At 43.2% G+C, this 8,646-nt stretch overlaps 1 pseudogene; it reads right to left on the bottom strand.

Moving 5' to 3' along the window:
- Positions 1 to 481: 481 nt before the first annotated feature.
- LOC108489995 lies at positions 482 to 8,422 on the bottom strand (annotated as a pseudogene).
- Between the last annotated feature and the right edge of the window lie 224 nt (positions 8,423 to 8,646).

The following is an 8,646-nucleotide window of genomic DNA, read 5'->3' as shown; positions in this document are numbered from 1 at the left end:
CAGAGTCCTGGGATTTTTGTGGTTCTGTTTTTACTTCACAGAGACCTGCCCAGTTAAGTCACTTTAAAATATACATATATATATTATTTTATGTATATGCGTGTACTGCCTGCATGTAGGTAGGTGCACCCATGTCATACAATGCCAGCAGAGGACAGAAGAGGTTGTTGGATCCCTTGGAACTGGAGTTATGGACAGTTGTTAGCGTGCTCTTAACCGCAGAGCTATCTCTCCAGCCCCCCAGTTAAGTCACTTTTTACAGCACGTTAGCATTGTAATTCATGTCACAAAAATCTCCACATTCCAGAACGGAAAGAAACAAAAGAATCACATTAAAATAACAACATAATTTGCTTTGTGGGGAGTATTTAAATTTAATATACCATCATCATAATAAAGTCCAAAAAGATCCTAAAGGCCATAAAGGATCCTTTTCAAAAGAAATTAGGGCAAAGTTAGTCCAGGTGGTAGAAATTTGCCTTCAGTGAGAGAGCTGCCAGCGGCTTGATGTCATCCTGCTGACATCATTAAAGATTTTGGACTTTGTGGTCTTAGTTTCTGGTGGCTAAATCCAACACCCCTGCCTTTTCCCCCTTTTTATGCTTGCCTTCACTGCTCACATTCAGATCAGTGAAGGCAAGCACGTGCCTTGAAACCCAAGAACAGAGCAACCGGAGGCAAACTGAAACTATTCATACAAAGAGCTGCCTCAGAGGTTAAGAGCACTAGCTGCTCTCTCAGAGGACCTGGATTCAGTTCCCAGCACCCACATGGTGGCTAACAGCTGTCTGTAACTCCAGTTCCAGAGGATCCAACACCCTTTTCTGACCTCTATAGGCATTGCACAACACAGGTATAAGGTATACTTACATACATGCAGGTAATACAATCATGCACATAAAATAAAAAACATTTTTAAATTATAGTAAAAATAAATTGTTCACATCAAAGATCTGCTTCAGAGAATGGAGTCCTGCACATGTGTGTGAGGCTTGTACGTTCCCTGTGCTGACTTAAAAAAAAAAAAGTAGCTCTGCTCAGTCAGTTTTTCAATATGAGACTGAATGTAAGAAATCTTTACCCAGAAAAATTCAAATTGATCCAATGGAACCTTGGATTGATTCAAGTAATGAAGGAAACCTGATTCTTCAGGGTGCAGAATGACCCTCTTCCACTCAGGCCCCTGGCTGTTCTTCCCACACGATGACTGTCTTCCTTGGGTCCTCTGGAGGCCAGGACTATACAATCCAATTCACTTTAGGGACGTCCAGCCCTCACTCTGCCACATCTGTACACAACATCCCTGACTCAGCATTTCAGACCTGCTGGAACGCCATTCGCTTGTTTTGCTTCTGCCTTCCATGGATGATTGAGACAGGCAAATCAAAGCAGTCCAGCAACTCAAAGTCACATTTCACCAACATTCACAACGCAAAGGAGACCACCAGTTTCTTCTTTTGGTTCTCTTTAAGGAATGCGAAAAGCAGACGGAAGCTCTCTTCAGAGGGACAAACTACACAACCCTGCTCAAACCATCCATTGTGGTGACCTCACTTCGCCAGCGAGCACCTACATGTAACCGCTCTGTTTCCAGAGAAATTCTTGCCAAGTCTTCAGCTTTTCTGTGGCAGAAAAGAGCATGGTCTAAGTGTTGACAAGTTTAATAAAATGCTTTAATTCCTCTTCAAACCCAGTAGCCAAGATATAATCAGCCCCATCAATAACCCAGACACTGTAGGCTTTTACACATAAACCCTGGAGTATTCTGCATGTGGTCCAGGAGCCAGCCTGGAGTGACCAGGATAGTGATCCATTCACAAATTTCTGTACTCAGAGGACCTGTCATTGCCACCCATGATCTGCCCACACATGTGAATGTAGGGCTGCATAGCCTGGTAGGTCAGACAGTCAGAGCTCTTGTTCCATTCCTGGATATGAACTTCAGCTTAATGTTGAGCTCAGTCACATGGATGAGAAGAGCCAGGGTTTTGCAACTGCCTGTTTTTGCTTGCCTGCCTGCCTGCCTGCCTGCCTGAATGCCTTCTAGAAGTGGCCAGACAGGTTCATGCTGGATTTTAGCCATGCTAATGAAGCCCCTTTCTTTTGTAGTCTTCAGTGTTTTCATTGACAAGATAAGATGGGGAGGCCAATGAGGTGTCCTCGAACACACCTGCCGTCCTCGGGGTGGGGCGGGCTGGCCACCTACTGTCACCTTCCTCAGCTTTGCCACTTTGTTTCTTCAGGAGCCTTAGGGGACTTTCACTGGGTTTTGCTTTTACAGTACCAGGTTCTACATCATTCTCCATTTTCTTCCTTCTTTCTTTCTCTTTTTTGAATCAGGAGGCTGTAGTTGCTGCTTCACTGCTGGTTAACTTGGTAGATTTGGGGGGAGCGTTTCTTAACTTTCGCATTTTCAGCTGTCCCTTTAGACATGTTTTCACTTTGTGCTTCTGAAGAGCCTACTTTCACAGACTATTTGGGGTACTTTCATATTTTCCAACTTTTATTGTTTCTTTCAATGCATCTCCATTTGAGGTTGTGACGGGCTCGTGTCTGACACTTTCTGTAACTTCGGGTTCCGCTGCTGCAAAGAGCTTCATCTGTGAGGCATGTTGCCGGCTTGCACTGCCACTCTGAATCCTGAGTTTTTTAAGCATAGGAGAAAATCAAAGAACGACAAAGAAGCCTATCTGACAAAGGAGGATGGGGCTGGCTCTCTCAACACACAAGGATAGTCAATGATTCATTCCCAGATCGTTTGTGGCAGGTACCTAATAAAGCCCTTTTCTCCATGTGGCCTGCAACAGCATATTAGCTACTTTTCTGTCACTGTGAACAAATACCTGACAAGAAATAATTTAAGGGAGGGTTTATTTGGGCCCATAATCTGAAGAGACACAGTCCATCATGGTGTGTTACACAGGGCAGCGTTGTGTCTGTCCATAGTCAAGAAGCAGAGAAAGGTGAATGCCACCTTGACTGATCTCATCTTATTTTATACAGACTCTAGCCCAGAAAATGGCATCTTCCACATTCAAGTAAGACGTCTGTTCTCTATTAAAGCTCTCTAGAAACTCCCTCAAAGTCACGCCAAAGTGTGTCTCTTATGTGATTTCAAATCTTGTCAAGTTGACAATGAAAGTTGCCATCCTAGACATCGTCTTCTTTCCTCACAGGTGATGCCTGCTCGTCACATGCAGCCTCCAGACATTTGCTTGTGACCTGATCTGAAACTGCCTAGAAGAGCTGAGAATGGTGTACATGCCTGTAATCCAGACACCTGGGAGGAGAAGCAGGAGAATTGTCCTAAGTTAGAGGCCAACTCGGGCTACATAGTTAGTACCAGACAAACCAGGGATACACAGCAAGACTCTGTAACAACAAAAGCACCTGGGATTCATGTCCTCCACTCCAAGGTGTGTGGCCAAGAACTGACTGGCAATGGGGTGGAGAAGCTCAGTCCATCTGCAGGATTGCCTCTATGGTATAATGCACCCCAGTGATCACCTTAGGGTTGGGCTGGACCGTGCTAGAAAAATGTTTTCTACTTACTTTTCTCCCCTTCCTGATCTTTCCCTCCTTCTATCACAAGTGTCTCCTGAGGCATCCCTCTACCCCCTGTAATAAGATACTGGTATGAGAATCTTAATGCCTTGGGCTGGAGGGATTGCTCAGTGGCTAAGAACACTTTCTGTTCCTCCAAAGCACCTGGGTTCGATTCCCAGCAACCACAAGTCGACTAAGAAAAATCCATAACTCCAGTTCCAGAGAGTCTGACACCTTCTTCTATCCTCTTCAGGTTTTGCACAATGTGAGTGCACTTACATACATGCAGGCAAACAGTCATACACATAAAATAAAAATAACGAAAAAAATATTTTAAAAAAGAAAATTTATGTTGAGTTCCAGGCCAGTGCTAGAATTGCAGACATGCACCATCATGCTATATTTCTGTGTGTTGGAAATTAAATCCAGGGCTAGATAGGCACTTTACCACCTGAGCTACTCATCCTTGACAGTTGTAATGCTACCTACTATAAGAAGTGACCCATAGCTGTGTGTGGTGGCACATGCTTTTAATGCCAACACCTGGGAGGCACAGGTAGGTGGATCTCAGATCTCTGACACTGAGGCCAGTCTGGTCTCTATAGCAAGTTCCAGGCCACCATCTGGGTTCTAGGATACAGACTGAGGCTTTGTCTCAAAAAAAAAAAAAAAAAAAATAGTAGTATTAAAATAATTCCATTTTAGCTGGGCATTGTGTTGTGGCTCACGCCTGTAATCTTAGCACTAGGGATTCTCTAAAGTAGGAGGAATTCTGTGAGTCTGAGGCCAGCCTAGACTACAAGTTCCAAGCCAGCCTGAACTATAAGTAAGACCATGTTTCAAAAAGCTGAAGGGGGAAAATATCTGAATCTTAGTTCTGATTTTAAGGATTCCAACTGCCTAAGATACTGATCTCACAGTGAACTAGCAATTAATAGGACAAAGGGGCCACTGTAGAAGGAATGAATCAGAGCGCATTAGGATAATGAACCAAAGTATAGGAAGGGGCAGCTAAGTGGTTAATCAGCAGCAGCATCACTCCTACTGTGTCTAGTTAGCAAGAAGCTTCCACACATTCCTAAAGGGGATGAGCATTGTCCTTCTCCACTTTGAGATGGACAAACTGAGGCACAGAGAGACCAGGTTTCTCCTATGTAGACACACCAAAGCTTTCAGTGGGTTCTGCTTGAATTAAGTGTTAAACACTGTGCCAGATACTATAGGTTTATTTGCACAGTGCCAAACCCAAACATCTCTTCTTTGGACTCCAGAAAACACAATGCAGACTTTCCCGTACTCCTCGGTATCTAGGGGGTCCATGTCATGTATCCCATGTAATGAAATAAAAGCTCCTAGGAAGAACTTTTCTCTCAAAATAAAAAGCACAATCTCAACATGAAGTGTATGCTCCTTCTTGCCCACCTGGAACATGGCACGAGGCCTTATGTAAAGTAGGTATTGAGAATGAGGAAGAGGTAGAATAAACCCAGATGTGGGAGATGATGGAACAGAGCATAGCAAGTCCAGAACACATGGGATAAAGATGGGCTGAGGCCTCCAACACAAATGCGTATTTAGAAATTTAAGAATGTCACTTGTGCTGGTGGAGAAGTTCAAGTGAGAAGTCTGTTTTTATTTGTTGTTGCTGCTCTCAGTCAAACCCAGTGCCTCATACATGCTAAGCAAGTGCTCTACCACTAACCTATACTTCCAGTCCAAGTGTTACTTAAAAATTAGAGGGGAGTAGGCATATATAAAAATGTTGACATACCAGAAAATGTGTTCAGCCTGCTAAAGGACAAAGATATTCCAGATCATGACAAATCATTCTCATTTTCCAATGATACAAGACCTGACTACAAGACTCTAAAAAATGGGCTATCAGGAGCCAGGTGTTGGGGATCATGCCTATAATCTCAGCACTCAGAGACTGAGGCAAGTATATCTCAAGTTCACTGCCAGCATGGACAACATAGTGAGATTCCTCCATCTCAGAAAACAAACACACCAATAAAAAGGAATGATCTTTGTACACCTACATGCAAGTACTTTCCTACTGATCCTAGTCCAACCAATATTTTGTTATTAATTTACTCTGATCAATAAGGAACAGTTCTATGCCTCAGGCACTATTATTACTCCCCTTTACTGATATTAAAGCAAAGACTATGAGATTACGCTATCCAGTATGTAGCCAGGAGTTGTTCTTTATGTAAACCCAGACTAATTTAAATATCCAGTTTCAGTCATACCAGATACATTATGAATACACAATAAATACATGTAAATAACAACACAGATTGTCATGGTTGGCTTTGGTCGTCAACTTGATATAAATGGGAAGAGAGAAGCGCAGTCGGGGAATTTCCTCTATCTAAGTGACCTGTGGGGCACATCTGTGAGGCATTACCTTGATTGTTGAGTGATGTGGGAGGGCTCATCCCACTGTGAGTGGTGCTACCCCTGGGCAGGTGGTCCTGGGCTGTATTAAGGAAGCAGGTAGAGCACAGGCCAGAGGAGCAAGCCAGAAAGCAGCTTTCATGGTTCATGGTTCAGTTCCTGCCTCCAGATTTCCACCCTGGGTTCCTATCTGACTTTCCCTCAAAGATGGGCTGCCACTTGGAAGTGTAAGATGACTTTTTTCTTTTCAAGTTGTTTTTGGTCAGAGTATTTTATTTCAGCAGGGAAGAAACAAACTAGAACATAGATTTAGAATATTTTCTTTTTTGGGGGGAGGGGGAGTTTGAGACAGCATCTCCCTATAGCTCCAGCTGACCTGGAACTTGCTATGTAGACCAGGCTGGCCTCGAACTCACAGAGATCCACCTGCCTCTGCCTCCCAAGCACTGGGATTAAAGGCGTGCGCCACCATGCCTGGCTGATTTAGAATATTTTCATCATTACAAAGAGTTCAGTTGCATAATGGTAGATGGGGGTAATTTATCCACCATAACTAATTATCAGGTTTATCCAAGCTCTGCAACACAGAACACGTAAACTCTCTTTGAGCCATTTATTACTTTCCTACTGCTGCTATAATAAAATAACATACATTTAATGGTTTGTAACAACCCAAAGTATGATCTTAAGGGTCTGGAGGTCAGACGTCAGTCTCATTGGACTAAAAGCAGAGTTGCATCTTTAAGGGGGCTCCAAGAAAGAATCTATTGTTCACCTTCCCCAGCTTCTAGAAGCCTCCTTGCCTGGACACCTGGTTTTGTATCTTCTAAATCAACTATCACAGGCTGAGTTTTTCCTATTCTGACCTCTCTGGTTCTTTCTCTTTTGCCTCGATTTCCTGCTTGTAAGAACATGTAAATATTTTGTATGAACCCAGATAATCCAGGCAGCATGGGAGAATGTGCCCAGCTCAAGGTCAACTAATTAGTAATCCCAGCACGAATGCCACCTTAATTCCTTTTGCCATGCCACCTAACATACACATGAACATCTTTGGGTACAATTTTCTGCCTTCCACATACAACATACAAGGCCCTCTATGACTCAGGCCCCACCTGTTCTTCACCCTTCTTTTAATTCTTCTTACTTTCCTCATGTATGATTAATACACTTTCTAGCTTTATGATTCTGGTGGTTTAGAGCGAGTCTCTAGCCTAAGGACTTCTCAGTGCCTTGTTTTGAAGTGTCTTTTTTTCTATAAGTAGCATTTGGAAGCTGCACCCACAGCCTCATTTGACACACCTAAATTCCACCTATTCTAAAAATTCTGTTCAATTACAACCTCACCCACAAGATGATGCCTGGAATTGCTCTAATACCAGATGGTGGCAACAGATCAATGGAGGTATATGCTGCCATATCTCCAGAGATGTTTCCAGCCACCACTGGGCACCCTCTTTGGTAACTGTAAGGGACAAGATATACACGTTATGGCAAGCAGGTCAAAGTGTGGAGTTGAGTCAGGCATGGCTTTGAATCCAACAAGGTGTGAGTTTACCATCTAAGAACAGAATGCCTTTCTCCTCTTCACTCTGTACGTATGTGTGGGGGAAATAACGGGGACTGAGTCCCTGACAATACGAAGACATTTATTGTGCCTTGTTTGATGCATTGTTTTTGCTCTGTAGGATGTGTGGACTCAGCAGTGTTGTTCTCCCTGCGTTTACCCATGTCCATCTCAGGATCTTAGCTGAGTGGCTGAGGGGAGCATCTAGCAAGGGCCTGAGAAAGCTGTGTCTCAGCAATCCCAAGGGCATCATGATAGAGACAAATGAACTTCAGTGGGAAACAAATCTGGATCCTGACTTTGGAGGACAGTTGGAAAATAAAAATCACATTTTCCAGTGTGATTTATCTACAGTTACTTATGATAAGACATTTCAGGGCAAACAGGCCACATCTGAGGAGCCTAGCTTGCAGGGCACTCGTACAGCCTTGAAAGGAAAGACTGCTCTTATGTAGCAAGACCCCTAAATGCAGACAAACTACTCCATCTGTCATTAAACTGAGCAGTAGGGGACTCATGCTACACTGGGGGGAAATGACTTATTAGCTTTCTGAACTTACTAAGAAACTACAGAGTATGCACAAAAGTATGGGTTTTTTGACACTTCATGGGTGAATTAAAGGTTTTTCAGGGGCAATTTTGACTGTACACAATTTTTGCCTTAAGTGCCTAACTTTAAACACTAACTTCCACATTAAAAAAAAAAAAAAAAAAAAAAAAAAAAACTCTATTCTTAAATCCTCTAGCACCTCAGGCCTCAGGACCATTCATATTTTATGAGCTTTTTGAAAGGTTCTCTGGTTCTAATAGAAACTGATCCGCTGTAGTTATTCGCGTTTTCTTTTAAACGACTCACACCTTGGTGCAATGTGTGGCTTTGTCCCGTCTCATTTCAACAGCCTTCAGCATTCTTAGCCCTTGGCCCAAAGAGCTTAGGGTCAGCTGGGCTTTGAAGGTTAATTATTAAAGCAGCAATTACATGACTCAGAAAAGCGAAATTGAAAACAAATCCAGAGGCTGATGGAGGAATGAGTTGGAGGAGTCCTGGGGACAGTGAAGACTGAGAAACACAGACGCAAGCTCAAAAACAGAACCCAGGGATTACAGAACAGAAGAGAACAGCGAGCACTTCT

The sequence above is a fragment of the Nannospalax galili genome, unplaced genomic scaffold, assembly GCF_000622305.1.
Source record: "Nannospalax galili isolate Female #2095 unplaced genomic scaffold, S.galili_v1.0 scaffold91, whole genome shotgun sequence".
NCBI classification, from domain to species: domain Eukaryota; kingdom Metazoa; phylum Chordata; class Mammalia; order Rodentia; family Spalacidae; genus Nannospalax; species Nannospalax galili.
This window is presented reverse-complemented; position numbering and strand designations above follow the sequence as displayed.